Source organism: Zootoca vivipara, chromosome Z, assembly GCF_963506605.1.
Source record: "Zootoca vivipara chromosome Z, rZooViv1.1, whole genome shotgun sequence".
In the NCBI taxonomy this organism is placed as follows: Eukaryota; Metazoa; Chordata; class Lepidosauria; order Squamata; family Lacertidae; genus Zootoca; species Zootoca vivipara.
The window spans coordinates 667,879-694,356 of NC_083294.1; the positions used below are offsets into that span (position 1 = coordinate 667,879).

A 26,478-nucleotide genomic window follows, 5' to 3' on the forward strand; every position below is an offset into this window, starting at 1 on the left:
ACCCAACAGTACCATCAGCAAACATTGGTTTGCTGGCACCCTCCCAACTGTTCTGCTGCATCACCTAAGTGGCATGCTCAAGTCTCAAAGGGCTTGCAAAAACAACTCTCTGCTCCAGAAATACATTTTGGCTCTGCCCCTTGAAAGCTAGTGGTGTGAATCTTCCAGAGGCTCGCCTTAATCAGAAGAGTGCAGGTGAGCTGGCTGAGAGGCCCGGAAGCCTCAGCCAGAGCCCTGGCTCCCAGTGGCCCTCTCATTCTGCCCAGTTGGCATTTGTGCCATGTGCTAATAAAGCCCCTTCCTCCTCTTTTAAACCCGGAATAGGATCTCCTTTCATATCTCAACCCCATGCCACTAATCCCTCCTTTACAGACTGTTAACTTCTCTGGATTCTGAGGCCACTTGTATCATTACTGAGAGATTTGGAGGGTTTTAAGTTAATAACATGCCATCGACTCACTGGATGGCAAATGCCGCCCCAGAGTGCTAAACCCCTGAATCCGCTGTGATCTCAAGCCAATAAGTGGACAAATGAAGGTATAATCTGCAAATTGCTGGGAGGACTGTCTGCTCGTGCAGGACAAGGAAACATCCCATAATGAGTACCTTGGGAAAGGCAACTCCTCCTGCAAGAACAAGCTGCCTTGCCGATGGCGTCTCGTATCTGGGTAGTTGCTAGCAAACACAGTCCCAACAAACAAGGAGATGAGAATGCGGCCCTGAAGCTCAAGCAAGGCAGACTCACAGACTCATTTGCTCTCTCCGCAACCCATGCGAGAACAGCTGGAGCTCGTCCCCAGGACAACAAAGACTCAGAAAATGCAATCAAAATAATGCAGCAGCAGCATCAGATAACAGTAGCACTATGCCTGGAGGCCTGAACAAGCAGCGAGCTTCTCACCAGGCACCTGAATGGCACGACTGCAGGTGTCAACTGAATTTCAGGGCGGCAGAGGGCATTCCAGAGTGGGAGAACCACAACAGAAAAGGCCCGCCCCTGCCTCATTACCAAAGCTACAGTTCCTAGCACTGTGGCATTAATGAGGGGCTCCCCAGAAGATCTCAACTCACAGGCAGACATGTGCAGAGAGGCGCTCCCTTAAGTATTCAAGGTCCAGGTTGTTTGGGGCTTTATCTATCTATCTATATATATATATAAATGTAAAAAGGACATGTGGGTGTGTTTCCACTTTTCACCAAAACCGCTTGACCGATTGAGGTGAAATTTTGACACAACATCACATGCGAATGTCCGAAGGATATAGGAAAGTTTGCTAAGACAGATGTCACACCTCCGCCAGGTAAAACCCTAAAAACCCATTCCAGAACGCACCACTGAGCCAAAAGTGCATGCTGGGAAAAGAACTAGGTTACAAACCAACACCCTCTAGTGGTGGCTACACTGGTACTACACCTATAAAACCTTCCCTCTCAACAGCACCTTGGCTCCCGTTTACATAGTAGGCTGAAGCCTTTATAGACTAGGCCGAATGGAGGTACTGACTCGCCTGGGTGAGGGATGGGGGGAGGATAGGATAGGTCAGGACATGGTGGAGGCAGTCACAGGGATGAGCCAGAGGTGGGGGGAAGGGGGCATGATACGTAATGGGTTGAGACAGGGTGGGGGGAATCACAGGGATAAGCAGGGGGGAGAAGGGGCGGGATATGTCATGGATCGGCACAGGGTGGGGGAAATCACAGGGATGAGCCACAGCAATTCATGGCAGGGCCAGCTAGTACATCAAAAGAATGTAAGTAGAGCCTGTTGTATATCAAAGCACCAGAACTCATGGACCTTCAATGAAGATGAATGTTGGAGGATTCAGGACAGAGAGAAGGAGGTAATTGTTCATGAAGCACAGAGTTAAACTATGGAACTCGCTCCCCCAGTAGGCAGTGCTGGCCACCAGATGGCTTTAAACGGAAAGTAACAGTAATTTATGGGGGAGAGAACTATCAATGGCCACAATGGCTCTGCTCTGCCTCTACAGCTGGGAGACAGCAATACTTCCAAATGCCAGTTGGTGGAAACCACTGGAGGGGAGAGTGCTGCTCTTGTGCTCGAATCCTGCTTGCTGGTTTCCCACAGGGATCTGGTTGGCCATTGTGAGAACAGGATGCTGAGCTAGATGGGCGACTGGCCTGATCCAGCAGGGCTCTTCGTGTGTTCTTAGGACTTTTCTGGTGGCAAAAGTTCAACAGTGGGATGGATGACCTTGGAAGGTGGGAGGGTCACCGTTGGAGGTTTTTAAACAAAGGTTGGATGGCCGTCTGGTGGGGGTTCCTTAGGTGTGATTTCTGCATTGCAGAAGGTTGGGCTAGAAGGTTGGCTACCCCTGGTGTAGACAGTCCTGAGCTCAATAGACCAATGTCCAACTCTGGATAAGGCAGCTTCCTATCATCCAGAGTTTACCTGTTTCTCCTTGAGACTGTACAGAACCTGGCAGAATGGAGCTAAGGTCCATGTCTGGGGTACTGAGGAGCTGCCGCTGCTATAAACACCTGAATGCATACATATTCACACAGTAGCACTGCAAATTTCTCCCATAGAGAAAACAGTCCCCAAATCAAAGGCTTAAGTCTATGTGCTCACATTTCAGGTTTTAAGGGGAGAAAGCATTTCAGCTTCTGGGGACACATTTAAATGCTCTTATGCCCCATTGGCACCTATTAATGGTAACAATTAGCACTTTCCATGTTGTTGTTGTTTAGTCGGTGTCCGACTCTTTGTGACCCCATGGACCAGAGCACGCCAGGCACTCCTGTCTTCCACTGCCTCCCACAGTTTGGTCAGACTCATGTTCGTAGCTTCGAGAACACTGTCCAACCATCTCGTCCTCTGTCGTCCCCTTCTCCTAGTGCCCTCCATCTTTCCCAACATCAGGGTCTTTTCCAGGCACTTTCCATACCTTTTTTTTCTCTTTCTTTCTTTCTTTCTTTCCTGAGACATGTGTCCAATGCTCTGAACGGTTAATTTCCTGCATCTTAAACGCAAGTGCTGTACATTTACCCCATCACCCCAGGCAAGTTCAGCTCCTTCCTGACAGAGTAGACCCTCCTTGGAAAGGGATTACACAGAGAGGGGAGGGCTACATCGGCTGCTGCTTGGCCCTCCTGACATGGAGGCAGTAGACTAGATGCTGAAGGTTGAGAGGCAGTGGGAGGCAGCCAATGCCATCAAGCCAGGCTTATGGGCACCCCAAGGGGCACATATTTAGCCTGCAGATGAGGAGAATCCTGACTAAACAGAAGACTTTTCTCATGGCAAGAGCCATTCGGCTGTGGAAAGCGATAGACCCTCCTGCGTTGGAGGTTTCAAAAGCAAGCTTGGCTGGTCATCTCTCATGGATGCTTTAGCTGTGATTCCTGCATTGCAGGGGGTTGGACTAGATGACCCTTGGGGCTCCATTCCAACTCTACCATTCCAAAGTGTGAAGCAACAGAGATAAAAAATGAGGGGCCCACAGAGATCCCCAAGGTGTCTTTCCCGAGCCCTTGGAACTGGGTCCATGGAAACAGCCTTTACCAGCTCTGTGTTGCACTTCCCTTGAGTGTTTTTTTCTGGCCTCATTGGAATGTGTTCTTCATCCATGGTCGTGCCTCTTGCATGCCTGGATGGAAGACATTGTGCTTGAGAATGTTTGCCTGTATAGGCATCCGCCTGTCTTGGGAAACACTTTGGGGGTGAAGTCAAGCTGTTGGGAGGTTGCAGCGCCTGCTGTGGCTGTAGAGACCAATGCAGGAGAGACATGTTTTGTTGCAGCTGGGGCAGAGGGAAGCATATGGTTGTGTTGCTGCAGATGCACCAAGGCGTTTCTTCTTTCTGTGTTCCTCCCAGTGCTCGTTCCTCCTCTGGTCACTGCTATGAATGCCTAACCTGCCTATTTCTCCCGGCACTGCGGTCACCTGCAAGGGATTCCCACACAGCAGGGTTGATATTGCCAGCCTTCATGTCACGTTCACAGACATATTTGTAACCCGTGCTTTTTAAAAAGGAGATACTCAAGAGTACTCAGTACCAGCACCTCTTTTGGGTGGCACTTACTGTAACAACTTCAAGGTGAGTACCGGCACCTATTTTTTCCAGGAAAAAAAAGGCACTGTTTGTAACGCAGAGTTGGTCTGCCAAGAGGCCTACTGCCTGAAGCCAGCTCCCCGTTGAGCCCTGTATGGGAGACTTATTCCGGACGAGTACTGTGATTTCGATGAGATAGTGATGTAACATGGTCATCTCTTCCTGCCTCTGTTTACCTATCTATCCCTTCCTGGCCTCTGTTTATTTCCTCTCTATCCCTTGTAAAATGTCTTTGATGGTTGCTTCGGATGTATGATCTGGTGCCAAATGGCTAAAACCTGCACTGGCCAGTATCTACCTTTGATGTGTGGTCTGGTGGAGGGCGGCCTTTTGACCATCTTTGATGTAGAGCAGATAAATTAGATGGCTTTTGAGCAGCATGGCAGTGGAAGTTCGCGCACAGGCTGTTGGCCGCAGAGCTGTGGCAAATGAAGGCTACCTGCGGGATCACTTTGCCCCTTCTTCAGGGCTCCCCAGTGGCAGGTCGAAGTGCTTGCTTGGTAACGTATATATTGCTTGTTGTTTGGGAATAAAACCTGTAGTCTTCTCACTCACGTGTGTTTGTATTGCTTCTGAATCTAATTTTAAAAGAAACGTCTTGCTTTTGGAAATGTAAAAAGCAAGAAGGTACTTTCTTCCACATGTGGTGGACGTGCCCCCAAGTGAGAGACTTCTGGGAAAAGATTTATAATGAATTGAAAAAAGTGTTGAAAAACACCTTCGTTAAGAAACCAGAGGCCTTCTTACTTGGGATAACGGGGGATGATATACCTAAGAAAGATGTTGTTTTCTTTTTGTATGCCACAACAGCAGCAAGAATATTATTGGCAAAGAATTGGAAGAATGAAGAAATACCAACTGTGGATGAATGGCAGAAGAAATTGATAGAATATATGGAACTGTCTGAGTTGACGGGGAGACTTTGGGATCGGAGTGAAGAAGCAGCGGAAGAAGATTGGAAGAAGCTTAAAATTTATTTGAAAAATAAGCATATAATAGACTGAATTAATGGAAGTGAGGGAGATACAAAGAGGTTGTAGATAATACAAGGGTGTGAAATAAGTATTGATAGAAGATAAGGATGAATTAATTAAGAAGTAAGATATAGAATGAGTTTATAAGGATAAGATATAAAAGATACAGCAATAAGGTAATATTGAAGTAATAATTAGAGCTTATATAAGATTTACAATTTACTAAGTATGAAATGTAAAGAACCGCAGTAGGAGTTGGAAAGAGGAAGTCAATAGATTAGAAACATGGTTATAAGTAAGAATGTTTGTTTTTGCAGTTTTGTATTTTGTATTTTTTGTGTTTTTTTTATTTCTTTTTTGTGTTTTTGTATGTTTTTGTTGTTTGAAAAACTCTTTAATAAATATATTTGAAAAAAAACAAACGTCTTGCTTTTGGCAAGACAAGCACATCCTCGAGGATCCTGCCACCTTCCATTCTGTGGACATGGCCATGCCAGTGTTGACGTCGCTGAAACAGAAGTGCCAACATGCTTTGAATATGGGGGCTTCCGGTCTAGCGCCAGCGCCGTCCGGTGGAGTTTGCTTCGAGCTCCGAGGCAGCCCGTCTTCGCGAGGGGGGGGGGGGAAGCAGCGGGAGCGACGCTGCACCCCATAGAACCCAGTGTCAAGCGTCACTGGGGCAAATGCTCAGCGGAGCCCCAATTCCGACTCCCCAGCTCGCCGGTAAGCTCTAATAAGAGCGCCGGTGCAGGAAGGGTTGAAGTCGTGGGGGCCATTTTGAGCACGATCGTTGCCCTTGCGGAGAGAAGCTCCGAACCGGAGGCGGAGCGGAGAGCGCTGGATACTTTCTAAAGAAGGATTGAAAAGATCAGGAACCGTGAGTAAAAGGACTTAAAAATTTTAATGGATCTCAAATTCGGAACGGGGGTGTGATTTAAAAACGGAAGCCGATCTCCCCCCACTGATGAAAAGAAGAAGCAGTAAAAGGAGTATTACCCGATGCCAGGGAAAGGAAGTTTGTAGCTTAAACAATTCCAAGGATCGAAAAAAAGAGGATTCTCCCCCAGAGGCAGGGCAAAGGGGGAGAGCTGTATATATAAAGGTTGGAAACCCCTGCAAACAGTGGAAATTTAAGAGAGAAGCCCCTCCCCCCTCCCGAAAGCGGCAACCCGGACAGAACAGCAAGCGGACGGGGAGGAGATAAAAGAAATATTGGAATGGATTTTTAGAGACTTTTAAGCGAATAAAAGGCTGAATTGAGGGAAAGTAGAGATTGGACTGTTTAAATCGGATTTGTTGTAGCCAGATTGAAATAAAAAGCAAGGTAATAATAGTTGGAATGGACTCAATGCATCCAGTTGGCTGAAATCGGAATAGTTATTATTGGTGACCACTTCCTGTTATTCAAGTTCTGCTCTGGCCTTGAAGAGCTGGAAAAAATGTCAACAATGGACTATGCACCTGGTTTCCAGAGAAAAGTCATGGGACTCTTGTGGGAAATAAAAATCAGAATGGATAAGATTCAACAGCAAATGGAAAAAATAAATCAGGATGTACAGAAACAGGACATAAGTGAATTAACAGTGAAAGAAGATGATAGGACATATGAATTGAACCATAATTCAATCAAAGAAGACGAGGATGATTTGGATATACAAGAGGAGAAAGACCAAATTCAGATCTGGAATACCCCCCCTTTGGAGGGGGTGGAACAAGAGCTGTTTGAGGGGCAGGAAACCCACAAGAAAAACAATGTGCAAGCAAGATGGGAATACTGGGGGGAGGACAGAGACATTTGGGTTGTAAAACATGTCAAGAAAGGGGAGGGTTGAAGGAGGATGGAATATATACTGTTTACTAGGATGGATAAAAAGGGATTGAAAACTGGATTGCTGATTTTGGAACTTGTTGGAATGGAAGGGAATAGCCGTGATCAGGGGAGGGGGAGGGAAAATTGAGAATAATTGATAAATTAAAGATTGGGAAGGTAAAAAAAAAAAAAGAGATTCAAAATATAAGGAGGTCCTTGGAAGAAAATTGTGGTAAGGGAGGGAACAAGATTGTATGTTTGGTAGAATTAGGATGTAATAGTAATTGGGAGTATTAGAAAAATGGTTTTGGCAAGACGATTTGGGATGGTTGGGTGCTTTCCCTCTCTTGTCGGTCGCCCCCAGGCTGGGGGCCCCTGGTGGCAGGGGGGGCCTCTGGGGTGGGGGGGACGGGGAGGGGGGAGGGATCCAACTGGAAAAAGATCCACTTCCCTTCCTCTTTCCGTCCTCTGGGATTCCTCGTGGCAGGAGGGGTTCTGGCGGACGGGGGAGGAGGGGGGTGAGAAATGGGAATAAAAGAGAATTATTAAAGAATATGGATAGCAGATTAATATAAGATTGGAAAGATTAAAAATAGAATGAGGAATATGATAAGAAAACTGTTAAATATGATTCAAAAATGAAAATCAGATAGGGGGGGGGATCGGGGAAGCCCACATAAAAACAATGTTTATGAAAAATGATTAGCTAATAATATTTTTTTTTCTTTTTTCTTCCTATTTTTTTTTCTTTTTTCTTTTTTCTTTTTTTGGCTCTTCTTTTTTTGAGTGCGTACTAAGATTGGATAGATGGTTGGATGGATACCCACTTGCGTCTCTCCTGCAAACCTGGAGCCTCTTGGTGGCAGGGGGGGTTCTGGGGGTGGGAGGGAGGAGTGGGGAGAAATTCAATCATAAAATGAACCACTGACGACTGCCCGTCTTTCGGGGGATCCTCTTGTGGGAGGAGAGGGCTCTTGGAGGGTGGACAGAAGTAGGTGGAAAATATGTTATGTTTGCTTATGTATGTTTTTTTATTATGCAAAAAATTAATAAAATATTATTAAAAAAACATGCTTTGAATATGGACTTGGGACAGCACGCTTTGTTGGCTCTTGTCGTGCCATGTGATGCCCCAAATTTCCCTGACACAGCACATGTAGAAGGGAATGAGGCATCGCTCCTGGCTGTGTGTATAATGTTTCTCTATGTGCATATGTAGAAACTTCTGCCTCTTTTATGGAATGAAGCCTGCTGTGATAAGGTCACAGTTACATTCCCCCATTGCTCTCCCTTCTTTTCCCTTTGTCTTGGCCCTCAAGCGGCATGTGGGCCCTCATGCCAGAAAGTTTGCTCTCCTTCTAACCTACAGAATGGCCACAACTGGGCAATGAAAAATGGAAACCAGGCTGGCAAAAGCACAGGGCAAAACAACAACAACAACAACAACAACAACAACAACAACAACAACAACGAATTTGGCACCCAGAATTTGGGAAGAGCCTCCCTAAAGAGGCCCCCCAGGCTCCATCACTGCTTGTCTTTAAGACTCCCCCTGCCCGCTGCTTTTGAATAACTCCCTCATCCTTGTTTCTGAGTAAGCTGCTGTTCTAAGCAACAATGTATTATTTACTGCTATTTTTACTTGTATTTCCATCGAGTTACAGCAATGCCATGATGATATGCTCTCCATAAGATGACCAGCTGGTCAAAACCTTGCTCTTTAAGGAAACCTTTCGGGTTGGTCAAGCCTGTGGCCATCTCTCCAGATGCAGCTTTCCAGGGCTGCTTGGGGGATTTGGTCAAAGCAAATTCTTATAAGAACTGACCTGAATCCCCCCTCACAGACAGAACACAAAGATCAGGGTGCTTTCTCTCTCGGTTTTTATCACTTTCCTGAATTTTGAGGTGCAGTTTTCAGTTTAAAAACTACCAAAACTGCATCTTAAAGAACCATATTTTAAGATATAATATAAGAGCCCAAGAAGAACTGCTGGACCAGGTCCATAGCCCATCTAGTCCAGCATCCTCTTCTGGCAGTGGTTACCCAGATGTTTGTGGGGAACCAGCAAGCAGGACCTGAGCACAAGAGCCTTCTCCCCTGCTGCAGTTTCCAGCAACTGATACTCAGAAGTACAGGTTCCTCTGACTGGGGAGGCAGAGCACAGCCCTTATGGCTCGCAGCCATGCCCTCCTCCATGAATTTTCCCCAATCCTCTTTTGAAGCCCTCCAAGTTGATGACCACCACTACCTCTTGCAGGAGTGAGTTCCACAGCTTGCCATGGCTCAAGAAATTCTTTCTATTATCTGTCTTAGATGTCACGTACTCTAGTGGTATGAGAGAGGGAGAGAAACTTTCCTCTATCCACTTTCTCTATGACGTGCATAATTAAAAACAAAAACAAAACTTCTATCATGTTGCCTCTTACTCACCTCTTCTCTAAGCTAAAAAAAGTCCCACATGCTACATTTCTCTTCCCCCCCCCCCCCAAAATCCACTTGATCATTTTGGTTGCCCCTTTCTGAACCTTTCCCAGCTCTACAATTTAGAAATATGTTCAGAATACGTTTAGAAATGTGCATTTAGGGAGAAATTATGCATTGAAACACTAATTTAATATGGAGGTTTCATGTGAATTATTATTTATTGTCACGGTTATTTGCAGGGTGGTGCACTAATGAGACAAAACAGACACATGCAAAAACAGTGTGAGCCAGAAATATATTGTTCATCCCTCATTATTTCCCCTCACTCCTTTTTCTGAGTATTATTGGTTTGGGAGTTCAGTTGAAATGGTTATATATATTTGCTCTGCATTTGAATGTTTTCTCACCCTCGGTTTGATTCTTATTGTGTTTGATCATTTTACAGTCAGCCACCTTGTGTTTTTTATTATTATTTAAAGCAAGTACCTATCACTATTTTCAAAAAAATCAATAATTTCTGTACGTTTAACAAACATTAAAAGAAACAAAGTCCAAAGAAGCATCTATAAGAAAAGCAGGATATAACACTTAAATAAAACAATGAAGTAAAACAAAGATCAATCAAGGTACTGATTATGTTTCTTGCTTGCCTACTTGCCTATTGGTCTGCACCACAGAGACACTGGAAACAGAGAAAATGGGAAAAGTTGGGCCAATCAGGGTAGATTAGATCAGAGGCGACTGAGTTCATAGGCTTAGATTTGACCAGAACTGAACAAGCTTGCATGTATGGCCAGCTTCCAGCCAATCAGAAGGCCAAGTTGGGAAGGCCAATCAGGGGTGGCAATGTCCTTCAAAATGCCAGAGACAGGGCAGGCTGATAGGCCTGCAGACTTGACAAAACCAAGTTCTATCTCATTCAAATATGAGCTGGCATCAGCTGTGCTGCTCCTCTAGCCGAAAATTCAGGTCAACAACCGTCCCAGGCAGCTCAGGTAGAAGTGTGCAGCAGCAGCAATAGCTGAAAGAGAAAAGAAAAGAAAAGAAAAGAAAAGAAAAGGGAGGGGAGGGGAGGGGGAGAGGCCTGGCATGGGGGGGGGGGTCTGCGGGAGCCAGCTGGAGCTGGTTAGCAAAAGCAGTGGAGGAAACTCCTGTGGGGCACCTTGGCAGGAAACTTAAGCCAGGGATGGGGAGCAGGAGGAGGAGGCGGCGGCTGGGTTGCACAGAGTGTACATCTGCAAAAGTTAAAGCCTGACCAAACATTCCTAAAAGACAACTCACCTAAGAGGAGAAGCAGCTGTGAGCGTCAGAGACCCCCATGCCATGGCGCCCTGGGCAGCTCTGAAGGAAGCCGAGCAGTGGGAAGGGGTGACTTCATCGGGTGCTGGAATGGAATTTGGTGCCTGGTGCTGAAATGCCGCTTGAGCCAGGAAAGGTGGAAAGCCGCCCAGGGTAGGCAGCAAAGGGGCAGCCGGTACCCTCCTTGCTGTAACGGGGAGCACAGCCCAGAAGAAGAGGCTCCCAAAGTGAATCTGGCTGCTGTCAGTTCAGGTGGAAGTCAGGGAGTGACTGAGGAATGTCTGGCAAGGCTAGAAAGACCTGTCTGCATGCCAAGCCAGGAGAACAGCAAGGGAGCACAGAACTTTGCCGATGAACCTCATTTCTCCTCCAAAGTGAACACAGCCAATGGAAGACCGGTTCCCTCATCACCTGACACTCCAGTGCTGTGCAGCCCATTGGCAGGGAGATTTTGACACCTCCTGATTCTCCAAAAGGGGTGGTGGTTTTTTTTCCCTGCAGAGTGAGGTGGAACTGGATTTACCTGTCCCTTCCCTGCTTTGCATCTGCCAAAGAACTCTCATTATCTTAATGAGCTCAGGTGTTTCCCATCCAGCTATCATCTAAGCAGCTTTAATTGCAGTTTTATCCAAAGCAAACCGCAAGAAAGGGAGAAGGAAGTTCCCAAACTAGTGATGGGCCCCTTGCAAGGAATCTGCATTCTCTGGCTGTATGTTATCTTTGAAAACCGAGCTGTGATGGGGGGGGGGGGGGCGGGGAGGCCACAGATATTCCTCTCCTCGTTCTCCTGCCTCCTCCCACTGTCAAATTTTAGACTGCAGGTCTCCTGGAGCTGGGGCCTGACTTTATATGTTCCTATAACTACAAAGCACCTTCTGGGGCTGCAGAAGTAAAGAACACAGGGGCGTAGGAAGGGGGGCGGAGGGGGTGGTCCACCCCAGGTGCCACTTGGGGGGTGACAAGATGGCCCCTGCCTACCCCCAGCTGTAGAGCGGCCGAGGGCACATGCATTCCGTATGGGCGCCACTTGCGTGGCATCCGTACGGGCGTCCATACAGGCTGCCTCTTGCACAGCAACTGTGCACACTCCATAAGGGATGCCGCACATGCGCAGTCCGTACTGGGTGCCGCTTGCGTGGCAGCCTGTATGGTCCCCATGCGCGCGGCAGCCCATATGGACACCGTGCACAAACAGAAGCCTGTATGGCCACCGTGCACGAGCGGCAGCCTGTACGGACTGCTCATGTGCGGCATTCCGTACGGTCATCACACATGTGCAGTCAGGGCAGTCTCGAGCAGGTCGCACCGCGCCACCGGGGGTCTACCTAGAGCCAGCCCTGTGTGCAGTCTATATGGGATGCAGCTCACGTGGCAGCCCGTATGGACGCCGTGCAAGTGGCTGGCCATACAGAGTGCACATGTGCAGCATTCTGTAGAGTGCGCACGTGCGGGGTGCAGCACATGCACACTCTGTACAGGCTGCCCCACCCCAGGTGCCGGAGAGAGTTCCTCCGCCACTGAAAGGACATAAGAACATGAAGATCCTACTAGATCAGGCCAACGACTTATGGAGTCCAGAATCCTGTTCTCACGGTGGCCAAGCAGATTCTCCAATAGGAAACTTACAAGCTGGACATCAGCACAAGAGCAGCACAACACTCCCCTCCTATAGTTTCTAGCAACTAGTATTCAGAAGCATTTCCTGGAATCTTTGCACCTGGAAGACAGCACACCTCTCGAGACATCCCGTTTCCTCCGCACATTACTGCCTCTGGAGCTTATATTGATATCGTGGGGATAAGTTAAAAAAGGCAGGAACCTTATGGCTCGAGTATTTCCTTCTCCTCCCTTGTTGCTGAAAGGATAAAATGGGGAAGAGGAGAAGTATCTATGCCACCTTGAGCTCCTTGGAGGAAAGGCAGGATAAAAATGTCAAAAAGAAGCAAATAGGTAATAAAACCAAGTAACCGCACTCAATCTTGTGGATGGCAGAATTTACACTCAACTTCGGTTGAAAGCAGCATCCTGAGGACTAGCACAAACAATTCTGGATTGGGAGAAAAACCTGATTTTTTTTGTGCTACAAACAGGTTGTTATTGTTATTCAGCTTATATCCTGCTTTTCCTCTTGCAGTGTACACAGTGTGTAACTGCATCTGGAATGTTTTAACCAGTGCTAGCTTTCTAAAAAAAAAAAAGAGGTGCCGGAACTCACCATGAACACCTCTCTTAAAATAGCAACAGTACCCACCTGAGAGGTGCCGGAACTTTGTTCTGGCGAGTTCCAGCTGAAAGAAAGCCCTGGTTTTTACTATTTTTGGAATGGTGGGTTTTCAAAAACCATTTCCCTAAAGATGTGTTTGCTGCCATGGGCTCTTTAGGGAAGGTGGCGGGGGATATAAACCCAATACGTAAATTTATATATGTACCCCCCTCACTTTTTCTTTTCATCAAAGGTCAAGCTCCGACAGTATGGGGAAGGCTTTCCTTTCATGTCCAGCATCACATTTAAACCAGGCTCCATACACGATTCCCATATTTAACTTATATGCAGAATTCATCATGCGAAAGGCTGGACTAGATGAATCCCAAGCCGGAATTAAGATTGCCGGAAGAAATATCAACAACCTCAGATATGCAGATGACACAACCTTGATGGCAGAAAGCGAGGAGGAATTAAAGAACCTTTTAATGAGGGTGAAAGAGGAGAGCGCAAAATATGGTCTGAAGCTCAACATCAAAAAAACCAAGATCATGGCCACTGGTCCCATCACCTCCTGGCAAATAGAAGGGGAAGAAATGGAGGCAGTGAGAGATTTTACTTTCTTGGGCTCCTTGATCACTGCAGATGGTGACAGCAGTCACGAAATTAAAAGACGCCTGCTTCTTGGGAGAAAAGCAATGACAAACCTAGACAGCATCTTAAAAAGCAGAGACATCACCTTGCCGACAAAGGTCCATATAGTTAAAGCTATGGTTTTCCCAGTAGTGATGTATGGAAGTGAGAGCTGGACCATCAAGAAGGCTGATCGCCGAAGAATTGATGCTTTTGAATTATGGTGCTTGAGGAGACTCTTGAGAGTCCCATGGACTGCTAGAAGATCAAACCTATCCATTCTTAAGGAAATCAGCCCTGAGTGCTCACTGGAAGGACAGATCGTGAAGCTGAGGCTCCAATACTTTGGCCACCTCATGAGAAGAGAAGAATCCTTGGAAAAGACCCTGATGTTGGGAAAGATTGAGGGCACTAGGAGAAGGGGACGACAGAGGACGAGATGGTTGGACAGTGTTCTCGAAGCTACGAACATGAGTTTGACCAAACTGCGGGAGGCAGTGCAAGACAGGAGTGCCTGGCGTGCTATGGTCCATATAGGTCACGAAGAGTCGGACACGACTAAACGACTAAACAACAACACACGATTCCCTAGACGACTCAACAGGCCCTGCTCTCCTCTTTTGCCTCCGGCACCCATATTCTGCTCATCAGATTTGTGTTTCTTGGTCGCCATCTCATCAGCATCCTTTGAGGAACCCAGAGCTGAGCCCACACAGCTCCAAGTGGAATTAAGCAATTGCATCGCTAGAGGGCACTAACGCTTCTTCAGCAACTCGTTCAGGAAGGAATGGGGGGAGAGAAAACACCTGGTCTAGGGCTAAGGTGTAGGCCCGCGGTGTGTGATCTACACACACAGGAACACACAGGCACACCTAGAGTCAAATTCTGCGAGCATTATTGGCACTCATTTTGCTGTCTCCCATAACAATCCCCTGGATTTCCACCCAAGAAGGAACTTTCAAAATTTGTCCATCGTTCTGCTTTAGTTGAAAGTTGTTGGCAACTTCAGGCAACTTCAGTACTAATGGGATGACTAATGAGGCATCAGCCAATCAATCTCTATATTATGGTCAGCGGTCCGTGTTCAAGGGTGCCCCATTCAAGCAATGTCAAGAGCCAAGGAGGAAGCTACCCAGCGCAGCACCCCTAAAAGAAAGAAAGGAACACTAAGCTTGTAATCCTGAGGAATGTTTGAAAATGTGTAAGAAATGCTTGCCGAAATCTTGGAAGACAGGATAGCTCAACTATCCTATGCTGTGTAGAAGAGGGGATTTTAGTAGACACAGGTTCTCTTATTCCCTGTGTGAGGATCTACACATGCTGATATCCCCTCTTTTCTACACAACAGTCAACTCATCCCATCTGTTGATTTCCTACAATAGTTTTTCAAATCAAATCTGGACTTATGTAGCTGCCTTATATGAGGTCTGGCTATCTGTCTGTCTAAGCCAATATTGTCTACTCTGACTGTCAGTAGGCCTTCAGGCCTACTACTTGATTTTATTTTATTTTTAAGAAAAACCTGGGGATGTCGGGGACTGAACTTGGGACTTTCTACATTCAAAGCTAATGCTCCTTCACTGAGCTATGGTTGCTCCACATCGCCACCAGCCCATTTGGGCTCTGCCCCTCCAGACATTACACCATACTCCCCCCCAAACTCTCAGGAATAATGACCCCCCCCAGACCATTACCACCCCCAAATGTCAAGTCTTAATGGTATGGTCTGTTATGTAAACGAACATGAGCTACAATTGCACCAGCGACCTCATTCATCTTGCTAATGAAGCACCATCAGCAGAACATCTGTTTCCCCCTTGCAACAGGCGGGAAAATGTTTTCAAAAAGAGATGCTTCTATTTTTTAAAAGAGTTTCTTCTTGCTCTACAATTATGTGATTCTAATTCTCTCAATGAGCAACACTTCTACTAGCTGTTATTTATCTATCTGCTGCCCTGCATGAACTCCCGGAACTGTCATTGCCATCAGGCTTGACAGCGAGAAACCAGCCTGGTAATTAAACTGCTCAAAGGGTCTTGTTTGGCTCTTGTTGCTGCAAAGTCGGCAGACCCCTCCCTGTAAACCGTTTCCTTTTATTATCTGCTCCTAGAGGGCTGCCATTTTCTTCTCAGAGCAGAGGCTTCCTGTTCCCATTGTGCAACCTAGTGATAGAACGTGGTCATTAGGACTAGCAGAGCAAATGCAGAGAGGACCCTGCATGGGTGTAGCCAGGATTTTTTAGGGGAGGGTAGGCCTTTTGTTGGGGGCAGGTCTTTTGTTAGGCGGGGGCAGAACATCAGTTTGCTATATATTTTAATTTATTTTAGTTTATTTAGGGGGGCAGGTGCCCCTCCCTGCCCCTCCTTGGCTACGCCCATGGGCCTTGGAGGGATTTGCACCCTGGGCATACTCCACTTTTAGAACCCAAGAAATCCACACACACAACACAGTGATTAGTACAATGGAAGATTATAGAGGTCTTGTCCTGTACTGAAATTATATTCTCAGATTCAGAAATATTAGCCTCTGATCTCAGATAGTTGCAGGTTGTGTGTTGTGGCAGCACTTTGGACACGCTCAGAGGCATTGCAACATTCTCAACTGTCACTTCAATGGTGGCTGGTGCCTATTGGGACAGGTAGGGTGAAAGGCAATAAACCAACAGCAGGTGGCGCCAGAGCCAATGAACAGCAGAATTCCGCAATTCTGGGTTTGTTCCCATCTTCCTCACCTACAAGTGCAAAACTGAGATGGAAGAGGACCAGGAAGCTGGAAGACAAGGCCACCCCTTGGACGGGATGTAGGTAAGCAGGAAGGTAGGCTGGAAGGGGGAAGGATGAGGTTGGCGGGGGCAATGCCCCAGTCGTCCTCATGGACCAGCATGCGTTGGTGCTGAAACCTGAACTCAAAACATGGCTCCTGCTTTTAGCTCCCCAGGGCCAGGGGGTCATTTTTTTTACACAATTATCTCAGACTGAAGGACAGCTTTAAAAGAGGGGCCACTGCTATCATCCAAAATGCCAAAAAGGAGGGAGCTGCATGGGCCTCCGAAGGAAAACTATAAAATTGTAGAGTTGAAAAGGACTCCAAAGATCATGTAGGCCAACTCCTTGCAATCAAGAGAATGCCTGAGAGAGGAACATCCAACCTCCGCTTAAAAACCGCCAATGAAGGAGAGTCCAACACCTTCTGAGTTAGTCCATTCCACGATTGAACGGCTCTTACCCTCAGAAATGTCTTCCTAATGTTTAGTAGGAAACTCATTTCTTGTCATTTGAATCTCTTGTCTTGGGTCCTCCCCTCCAGAGCAGGAGAAAACTAGCTTGCAACATCAAGAGGAGCTGCCACTTCCTTCCCTTCCTTCCCTTCCTTCCCCTCTATGGCAGGAGGAGGAGGAGGAGCCGGCTCCTGAGGCTGCACCACTCTCAGCTGTGCACTACGGTAGCCCCCCCTTTTACATTGGGGGTCTTGACCCCTCCCCCAAAAGGGTTGGGTCCCCCGGAGTTGGCACTCCTGAACAGGACTATTACTGTACTTCCCTTGATCTGGACTCTACCCATGGCCCCTGTGAGGGACAGGGGCTATCGCGAAGTCCCTCCCCTCCTGAGTTCCAGCCCAGCCCAGAGCCCGGCTGAAAGCAGGGAAAGCTCCAGCTCAAGTGGGGAAACAGGAAGTGGTGTCCAAGGCTCTAGCAGGGTAGAGGAGCCATCGTCCCAGGTGGGACAGGAAGGAGGAAGAAAGGGGGGCAGACCCATCCCCCCAACTCCGGAATTGCGCAAAAAGCGTAGGGGAAAGAGGATGGGTCTCCCCAAGTTGTTATGCTGGCGAAAGACGCGCCAAACGCCATTCGGAGGTACTGATTCAAGCTGAAAAGATGTGTCTCTGTAAATAGCTCTACCTTGAGCACTGTAAATACGCAGCACCAATAAAAAGATAAAATGCAGAGCGGTGTAGAGTCGTTACTCTGAAGTAGTCCCATCCGGCCACTGTGACAGCTACCTCCGAATCTTTTTTTGGGCTACTTTGGAGTTGCCGGGATGAGCGCGCCAGAAGCGGAGAAATGGCGGCAGATCGCGGAGAAAGCCCAGCAGGACCTGCAGCAACTGGCGTTGCAGGCACAGGGGGAATTAAAGGCGGCTAAGCAAGAAACGGAGAAAGTCAAAGAGGACAGGCACAACCTTGCTGAACAGGTGAGAGCACTTCAGGAGAAAGAGCAGCAGTTAAGGGCGGTAGCCGTGGACCTCCAAAACAAATTGGATGCAGAGAAAGACAAGGGAGGAGGGGGAGCCCAACTCCAAGTGCTGCCAGGAAGGAGAGCAGGGACCCTAGTAAGCAAGTTCAATGGAGACCCGAGGGAATATCATGGCTTTGAGACTGAGATCGTGTATGCTCTTGAGCTGCACCATGATGAGTTCCCTGATGATGGGCACAGAGTAGCGTTTATTGTGGAACACCTTACCGGGGCAGCCAGGGAGTGGCTTAGACCGTTAATTGCGACAAAAAATCCTTGCATGAAGAATGTCAAACTATTTTTAGAGGCTTTAAAAACCATGTATGCGTCTGATAGCCATATGGACCAGACCAAAGAGGAACTGCATAATTTACGACAAAGAACAATGACAGTTCGCGAATATTGGTCAAGATTCACCATGCTGGTGCACAGACTGGGGTGGGAACTGCACTCGCCTCCGATGGAAGCGGCGTTCTACCTGGGGTTGAATGAGGATGTGAAAGATGAGCTCTCGAGAGGTCCAAAGCCCAGTAATATGGATCAGCTGAGCAAAGCGGCTCTGGCGGTGGGGGTGAGACAGGAATCCCAGTGGAACGACAAGCAAGCAACGCGCGCAAAGCGGGCTTGGTTCCCACGGTCGCAGGAGAAACCACTCCCCCAACAGCCATCTCACGCCATGCCAGGGGCCAGCCAAGACCAGGAACCCATGCAAATTGATAGCGCGCGCGCGGGCTTTTCAAACCCCAGCGGCGCCAAGACGCAAGGAGGGAAGAGGCGGGAATTGCTTTCTCTGCAACTCCCCTCAGCATCTCGTCAGAGACTGCCCACATCGCAGGGAATGGCAAGGAAAGGCGGGAACGGTTGTGCCCTCCCCCACTGACGCAGCACCACAGCAGGGAAACGAGACAGCCTGGCTGCAGGAGACAAGGGGCAGCAGCCAGGCGCAATCGGCAAACAACAGCCCCAACCCACCCACCCGCACAGCGAGGAACAGCGCCAGCCCACCCCCCCCCCCAGAGCAGGGGTGGTTCTAGAAGTGACGCTAACGCTCCCTAATGGGTATCCCCTGACGGTCCTCGCGTTAATCGATTCGGGGGCGTCGGCCAACTTCTTTTCGAGAAACTTTGCAGAAGCGCACCAGATCCAACTTCTGCAGCTGGATTTTCCCCTGCACGTCTCCACCATTGACGGCAGGGAGTTGCTGGGAGGGGCCATCACCCACCAGACCCCCCCCATGAGAATGACGGTGGGGCGACACTCAGAGACACTGGCATTCAACGTCACCACCATCTCAGACCCCCCCATCGTCTTGGGCATGAGCTGGCTGGCGCGCCATGACCCCTCCATCAGTTGGCACCAGAGATGCATCACGTTTGGATCGGACTTTTGTCTGGAACATTGCATGCAGCGCCAACCAGGGGAGGGGCCTCCCATAGCCACGGTGGCCACCATGCACGTCAAGGGGGGGGAGGCAATACCCAAACCGTACTGGGACCTGCAGGAGGTCTTCAGCGAAGCGGAATCCGACCACCTGCCCCCGCACAGGTCGTTTGACTGCCAGATCAACCTGGTGCCGGGGGCCACGCTACCCCCAGCCAAGCTGTACTCCATGTCAGATCAGGAGCTGGAGGATCTGCGTGCGTTTATAGACAAGAACCTCAAGAGGGGGTTCATCAGAGAAAGCAAGGCAGCAGGGGGCAGCCCGGTCTTCTGGGTGGACAAGAAAGACACGCAACAGCGCCGTCTGGTGGTGGATTTCAGGCGCCTGAACAACATGACAGAACCGGTGGTGTTCCCAATGCCCAGAGTGGACGATCTGCTGACAGCGGCACGCAGGGGCAAGATCTTCACCAAGCTCGACCTGAGGGGGGCGTACAACTTGATCAGGATCCGGGAAGGCGATGAGTGGAAGACCACGATGTTCACGCCTCTGGGCTCTTTTGAATATCTGGTGATGCCCTTCGGTTTGCAAGGGGGCTCAGCATGCTTCCAGGCCTTCATGCACCACGTCCTGGGGTCCCTCCTCTTCAAGAAATGCCTGGTCTTCCTGGATGACATCCTTATATACTCCAATGACCCAGAGCAGCATGTGAAGGATGTCAGGGAGGTGTTGCAGTGCCTGAAGGAGCACCACCTGTATGTGAAGCTGGAGAAGTGTAAGTTTCACACCAAAGAGGTGGACTTCCTGGGCTACAAACTGTCAGACAAGGGGCTAGCGATGGACAAGGACAAGGTGCAGGCCATCCTGGACTGGCACAGCCCCAGGACACGCAAAGATGCCCAACGCCTACTAGGCTTCGCCAACTTCTACAGGAAGTTCATCAAGAACTTCTCGCGGGTAACGGCTCCCATCACTGACTGCCTGAGAGGCAAGCAAAAGTTCAGGTGGACACAGGAGGCGCAAGCAGCGTTCGAAAGCCTCAAGAGGGTGTTCGCTTCCGACCAGAACCTGTTCCACGTGGTGCAGGATGCGCCCCTACGCGTTGAGACCGATGCTTCAGACAGAGCTTTGGGAGCGATCCTGTTGCAACTGGATGCCAACAGAGAGTGGAGACCCTGTGCCTTTTTCTCTAGAAAGCTGACACAGCCAGAACGCAACTACACGGTGTTTGATAAGGAACTTCTCGCGATCCATTCTGCATTTAAACACTGGAGACATTTCTTGGTGGGCGCCAAGCACCCCATTCAGGTGTGCACGGACCACAAAAACCTGGAGTTCTGGAGAACAGCCAGGGTGCTCAACCAGCGGCAGATACGGTGGGCAGAGTTCTTCTCGCACTTCAACTTCTCCATCCACTACATACCGGGGGAGCAGAACGTCAGGGCGGATGCCCTCTCCCGCAAGCCGGAGTACATGGAGGAGGAGTTGCCACCGGCACCCCGACACATTTTCCCCCCATCAGCATGGTCCTGCGGAGCAGCAGTGGTGAGCGAGGCAGAACTCACGGCACTTACGGCAGCGGATGAGTTTGCCACCCGCATCTTCAGAGATCTGCGAGGGGGGAGGGAGCAGGCAAAGGACTTTGCAGAACGCGGGGGGCTCCTTTTTTACAGGGGAGCCCTGTACCTGCCCACCAACCAGCTCAGAGGTAAGGTCCTCAAGCAGATGCACGACAACCCGACGGCGGGTCATTTTGGAAGGGACAAAACCACTCACCTAGTCATGAGACACTTCTGGTGGCCAGGGGTGCGGGAAGATGTTCGGGACTATGTAAGGGGCTGTGACGCCTGCCAGCGAGCAAAGGTGGTCAGAGCACCACCAGCAGGGTTGCTGGAGCCATTAGCCACACCGCACAGGCCGTGGGAAGTAGTGTCCATGGACTTCATCACCGACCTGCCGTCATCCAGGGGCAAGACCGCAGTGTTGGTGGTGGTGGACCTCATGTCTAAAATGTGCCATTTTATACCGTGTGCCAGGGCGGTCTCTGCAGAAGAGACGGCCAAACTGTTTGTTGACCACGTATTCAGACTGCATGGATTACCTTTGAGAGTTATTTCGGATCGAGGCCGCCAATTTTTTTCCAGGTTCTGGAGGCGGCTCATGAACCTCCTGCAGGTGGAGGTCAGCTTGTCGACGGCTCGGCACCCGCAGACCAATGGACAGGCGGAGAGGGTCAACGCCATTCTGCAGCAGTACCTGAGATGCTACGTCAGCCAGAGGCAAACGGACTGGGTGGATCGCCTGCCACTGGCAGAATTTGCCTACAACAATGCGGTGCACGTCTCCACAGGGGTGTCGCCCTTTAAGGCCAACTACGGGCGCGACCTCAGATCTTTCTCGGAGAGGGAGGGGGAGGAGGAGGAGGAGGGCCCACAGGCAGAGGATTGGGCAGAGGAACTGGAGACGGTGCACCAGCAGCTCAGAGAACACTTAGAGAGAGCCAAGGAAGCGTACAAGAAGGGGGCAGATCGCCACAGGCGACAAGGGGAGGTCATCAGGGTGGGGGACAAGGTTTGGTTGTCCTCGGAGGGCCTTCCCACCAGAGGGAGGTGCAAAAAGCTGGCACCCAGACGGCTGGGCCCCTTTACGGTCACGCAACAGGTAAACCCGGTGGCATTCAGGCTGGCACTGCCAGAGGACATGAGGGTGCACCCAGTGTTTCATAGATCGCTGCTGTCGCCGTACAGGGAAAGTAGCAGGTTCCGAGGCAGCGAACAGCCCCCCGAGGGAGAGGGGGAGAGAGGAGGCAGGGAGCCACTCAATGAAGCAACGGCCATCCTTGATTCACGAAGGGGGGTGGGGGGCCTGGAGTACCTCATGGCATGGGAGGATGCCCCGCCATCCCAGAATGAATGGGTCCCAGCCACTCAGATACGGGAAGAATTCTTGGTGGAAGAATTCCACGCCCTCTTCCCACACAGGCCCAAACCCTGGCACATGGAAAGGGAGGGGGAGGGAGAAGGGGAGGAGGTCGCAGAGAGCAGTTCGCCATGGAGATGGGAAGCGGAGTTTGAGGACCCGGAGGAAGAGGTGTGGGCGTCGCCGCGGTCCACCCGGTCAGAGGAAGAGGTGGACTGGCAGCAGATTTTCACCCCCACCAGCTCTGAGGCCACGGACTTTTTGGGATTTCAGTCTTCCCAGGAAGAAGGAGGGAGCCAACGGGACTGGGGGGAGGTATTCACGCCAACCGGCTCGGACAGCACGGAGTTTTTAGGCTTTCAGTCGTCGCCGACACCCGTGCAGCCTCTTGGGAGGGGAGAAGGGGGGCTTGGGAGGGGGGTGGATGTGAGGGACAGGGGCTATCGCGAAGTCCCTCCCCTCCTGAGTTCCAGCCCAGCCCAGAGCCCGGCTGAAAGCAGGGAAAGCTCCAGCTCAAGTGGGGAAACAGGAAGTGGTGTCCAAGGCTCTAGCAGGGTAGAGGAGCCATCGTCCCAGGTGGGACAGGAAGGAGGAAGAAAGGGGGGCAGACCCATCCCCCCAACTCCGGAATTGCGCAAAAAGCGTAGGGGAAAGAGGATGGGTCTCCCCAAGTTGTTATGCTGGCGAAAGACGTGCCAAACGCCATTCGGAGGTACTGATTCAAGCTGAAAAGATGTGTCTCTGTAAATAGCTCTACCTTGAGCACTGTAAATACGCAGCACCAATAAAAAGATAAAATGCAGAGCGGTGTAGAGTCGTTACCATAGCTGCCAAGTTATCCCTTTTTTACAGGGATTTTCCCTTATGCTGAATAGGCTTCCTCGCGAGAAAAGCGAAAACTTGGCAGCTATGGTCGTTACTCTGAAGTAGTCCCATCCGGCCACTGTGACAGCCCCCTTGGTCATTTCTGATATTTTGTTTTGTTTTGTTTCTGGTTGTATCTTATGCACTACAGTGAGCTGGATTTGATGACCCTCCAACTTTACAATTCTGTGATGGAATAAAAGAAAACTAAACAGCAGAAAGGCTGCTTGCTGGTCTCCACAAGCTTTGAGGTGGGTGCACCTGCCCCCATTGGGAGGTGGCGGGCACACAGTTTCAAGCCCTGCACCAGCCTCTTGAAGAATGACAAATGGCTCTAATTTTAAACCTCCCTCTTTGCCAGAGAGCCACGTGGCAGGGAGGAGATGAAGCTGGCTCTTCTCTTCCACTCCATCATCCTGTTCAACTGAGGTGCAGGACCTGTGTCTTTATCTGCCCCCCACCACCACTACCCTCTGAAACAGAGCTCAAATTTTAATCTCACTCTGATGTATTTTTTAATTCATCTTTCAACTTTGCCCCAGAGAGGCAGAAAGAGGAGGAGGAGGAGGAGGAGGAGGAGGAGGAGGAGGAGTAGTTTAGATTTGATATCCCACTTTATCTCAAAGCGGCTCACATTCTCCTTCCCCTTCCCCACAACAAACACTCTGTGAGGTGAGTGGGGCTGAGAGACTTCAGAGAAGTGGGACTAGCCCAAGGTCACCCAGCAGCTGCATGTGGAGGAGCGGAGACACGAACCCGGTTCCCTAGATCAGTGTTTCTCAACCTTTTTTGGGCCACGGCACACTTGTTCCGTGAAAAAAATCATGAGGCACACCACCATTAAAAAAGTTAAAAAATTTAACTCTGTGCCGCCCTATATTATAATTATGACTGTAAGAAACATTTGCCAAATATTGCTTTCCGGCGGGTCAGTGTTGTGTATTGGCGGCCGCCAGGCTCGTTTGCACTGAGCTTTAGAAAAGAGGAGGAGAAATATTGCTTTCCGGCGGGTCAGCGCTGTTTATTGGCGGTCGCCAGGCATGTGACAATGCAAATCGCCCTTCTCGTTGCCGCACGTCGCGGCACACCAGTCAGCGTCTCGCGGCACACTAGTGTGCCACGGAACAGTGGTTGAGAAACGCTGCCCTAGATTATGAGTCCACTGCTCTTGACCACTACACCACACGTAGGCAATAGGCATGGGCTGTTGACAAATGGCAGATTTGTTCACCCAGCACCCTGCTGCATCAAGATAAATATCATACTTATTTTATTGGTGGAATTTAATAAATAAGTCATTTTGGGAAGAAAAGAAACTCTGGGGGTTTTGTATATTCAGAGAGAGAGAGAGAGAGAGAGAGAGAGAGAGAGAGAGAAAGCATGTCCGTTTACAGCAAAGTCATCGCAAAATAGGTTTTGAGTGGGAGGGCTTCTCATACCAGCATTATTATTTTTGAAAAAAAGGTTTATATATTCCCCTTTCAAACATAATATTCAGTTACACGATAACAGGGTGAAAAATCTTCACAGTCTTTCTGCCTGCTTTGCCTCCTCCCTGCTCCATCAAGCCAGTGCCTCCCCAGGAAGACCTACATTTTGCTGCTTTCAACCTCCTTTATCTAAAGGAGGGGTAAGCAGGGTCCAGGGTCATGGAACAAAGATAGCCCTCCAGGCATGTCCATGTGGCCTGCAGATCTCTCTCTAGGCCTCACACCCCACTCCGGACATGGCCCTCAGTGGTGCCCAGAGTTGGATAGACATGCCTAAAGGATCAGGGAGAGTGTCTCCTTGGCATGCAGAATGTCTGAGGTTCAATCTCTGGTGGCATATCGGGTTAACAAGGATATGAGGTAGCAGGCACCCCTTCTCTGGCTGGGGCTGCCCCAGATTGCTAGTAAAGGTAAAGGTAAAGGTACCCCTGACCGTAAGGTCCAGTCGCGGACGACTCTGGGGTTGCGTGCTCATCTCGCTCTATAGGCCGAGGGAGCCGGCGTTTGTCCACAGACAGCTTCCGGGTGATTTGGCCAGCATGACTAAGCTGCTTCTAGTGAACCAGAACAGTGCACGGAAATGCCATTTACCTTCCTGCCGGAGTGGTACCTATTTATCTACTTGCACTTTAACGTGCTTTTGAACTTACTAGGTGGGCAGGAGCTGGGACCGAGCAACGGGAGCTCACCCCATCGTGGGAATTCGAACTGCCAACTTTCCGATCAGCAAGCGCCTAGGCTCTGTGGTTTAGACCACAGCGCCACCCGCTAGTACTGTAGGCCTAATAGAAAAGGCAGCATACTCTGCTTCCCTAAAAAGGAGATAAAGCAGAGAAGCAGGTGAAGAGCAATTTTGAAAGGGAGATGAAAGCCAGAGGGAAGGCAGAAGCAGGCTAGGGTATTTGTATATAATTACAGGGTGGTAACTATTCTCCTCATGAGAAGAGAAGGCTCCCTGGAAAAGACCCTGATGTTGGGAAAGATGGAGGGCACAAGGAGAAGGGGACGACAGAGGACGAGATGGTTGGACAGTATTCTCGAAGCTACCAACATGCTCCAATACTTTGGCCACCTCATGAGAAGAGAAGACTCCCTGGAAAAAACCCTGATGTTGGGAAAGATGGAGGGCGCTAGGAGAAGGGGACGACAGAGGACGAGATGGTTGGACAGTGTTCTCGAAGCTACCAACATGAGTTTGACCAAGCTGCGGGAGGCAGTGCAAGACAGGAGTGCCTGGCGTGCTATGGTCCATGGGGTCACGAAGAGTCGGACACGACTAAACGACTAAACAACAACAACAGGACTGGGGGTACAGAGACAAGTTTGCATATGCTAACTGCATATGTATAGGTGCATCTGGGCAAATTAAGATGGCAGGTAGTTTTTTGTGGGGGGGGGGCTGGGGTTCGGGGTGTCTCACCAGCAGTGCTCTTCACTGTGCCATGCAAAACATAAGTGAAAAAACATTCTTTGAAGTTCAAAAAGTGGGTGTGGAAGGGGCAGGAGATGGAGGGACCTGGTGCAAAAGGCCCAGGCCAACTGCTAGCAGTGCCTCTCGGGCAGAGCTGGTGGAAGCAGTGTGGATGAAGCCATGGAAAGAAAGGCCTGTGGGAGTGGGGGTGGAGCTGAGAAGAACCAGCTGGGAAAGGCAGGGGAGCAGAGCTACCCATGTTGGGTGCTTCACTGCAGCAGCTCAAATGTAAGTGTGGTGTTATGGTTAAGAGTGTTGGACTGAGACCTGGGAAACCAGGGTTTGAATCCTTGCTCAGCCATGAAACTCACCTGGGTGAGACACAGAGCCAATCATGCCTAGCCTACCTCAAAGGAGAAGGAGAAAAACTATGTATGCCAACCTGAGATCCTTGGTGGTATGTAGATAAAATGAATAAAAGAATGAATATAGGCTAGTCTGTGCACACATCGGATGTTGAAGTCATCAGCATTGCTCATGCAAGCTGTAATAATAATAATAATAATAATAATAATAATAATAATAATAATAATAAACAGAACAGAATTCTGGGAGTTGTAGTTTGTTAAGGGTGCTGAAAGTTGTTAGGAGACTCCCCCCTTCCCTTCTCAGAGCTACGATTCCCAGTGTTCCTTGTGAAGAGGGATTGAACCACTCTGGGAGCTGTAGCTCTTGGGGTGGGGATGAAGGGGGGTGTCTCAGC

General features: G+C 49.4%; 1 protein-coding gene across 7 annotated transcripts in view; it reads right to left on the reverse strand.

Annotated features, from left to right (window-relative positions):
* The window catches only part of DAB2IP (DAB2 interacting protein), a 328,791-nt gene that overhangs the window by 246,988 nt on the left and 55,325 nt on the right, over positions 1-26,478 (reverse strand). The window contains exon 1 of one of the 7 annotated variants that reach the window (XM_060270259.1): positions 10,566-11,326. The exons of the other annotated variants lie outside the window; for them this stretch is intronic. The gene's annotated coding sequence lies outside the window, so the exon portion shown is untranslated. Of the gene's footprint in view, positions 1-10,565; positions 11,327-26,478 lie in introns of those variants that run through there. 7 annotated transcript variants of the gene reach the window in all.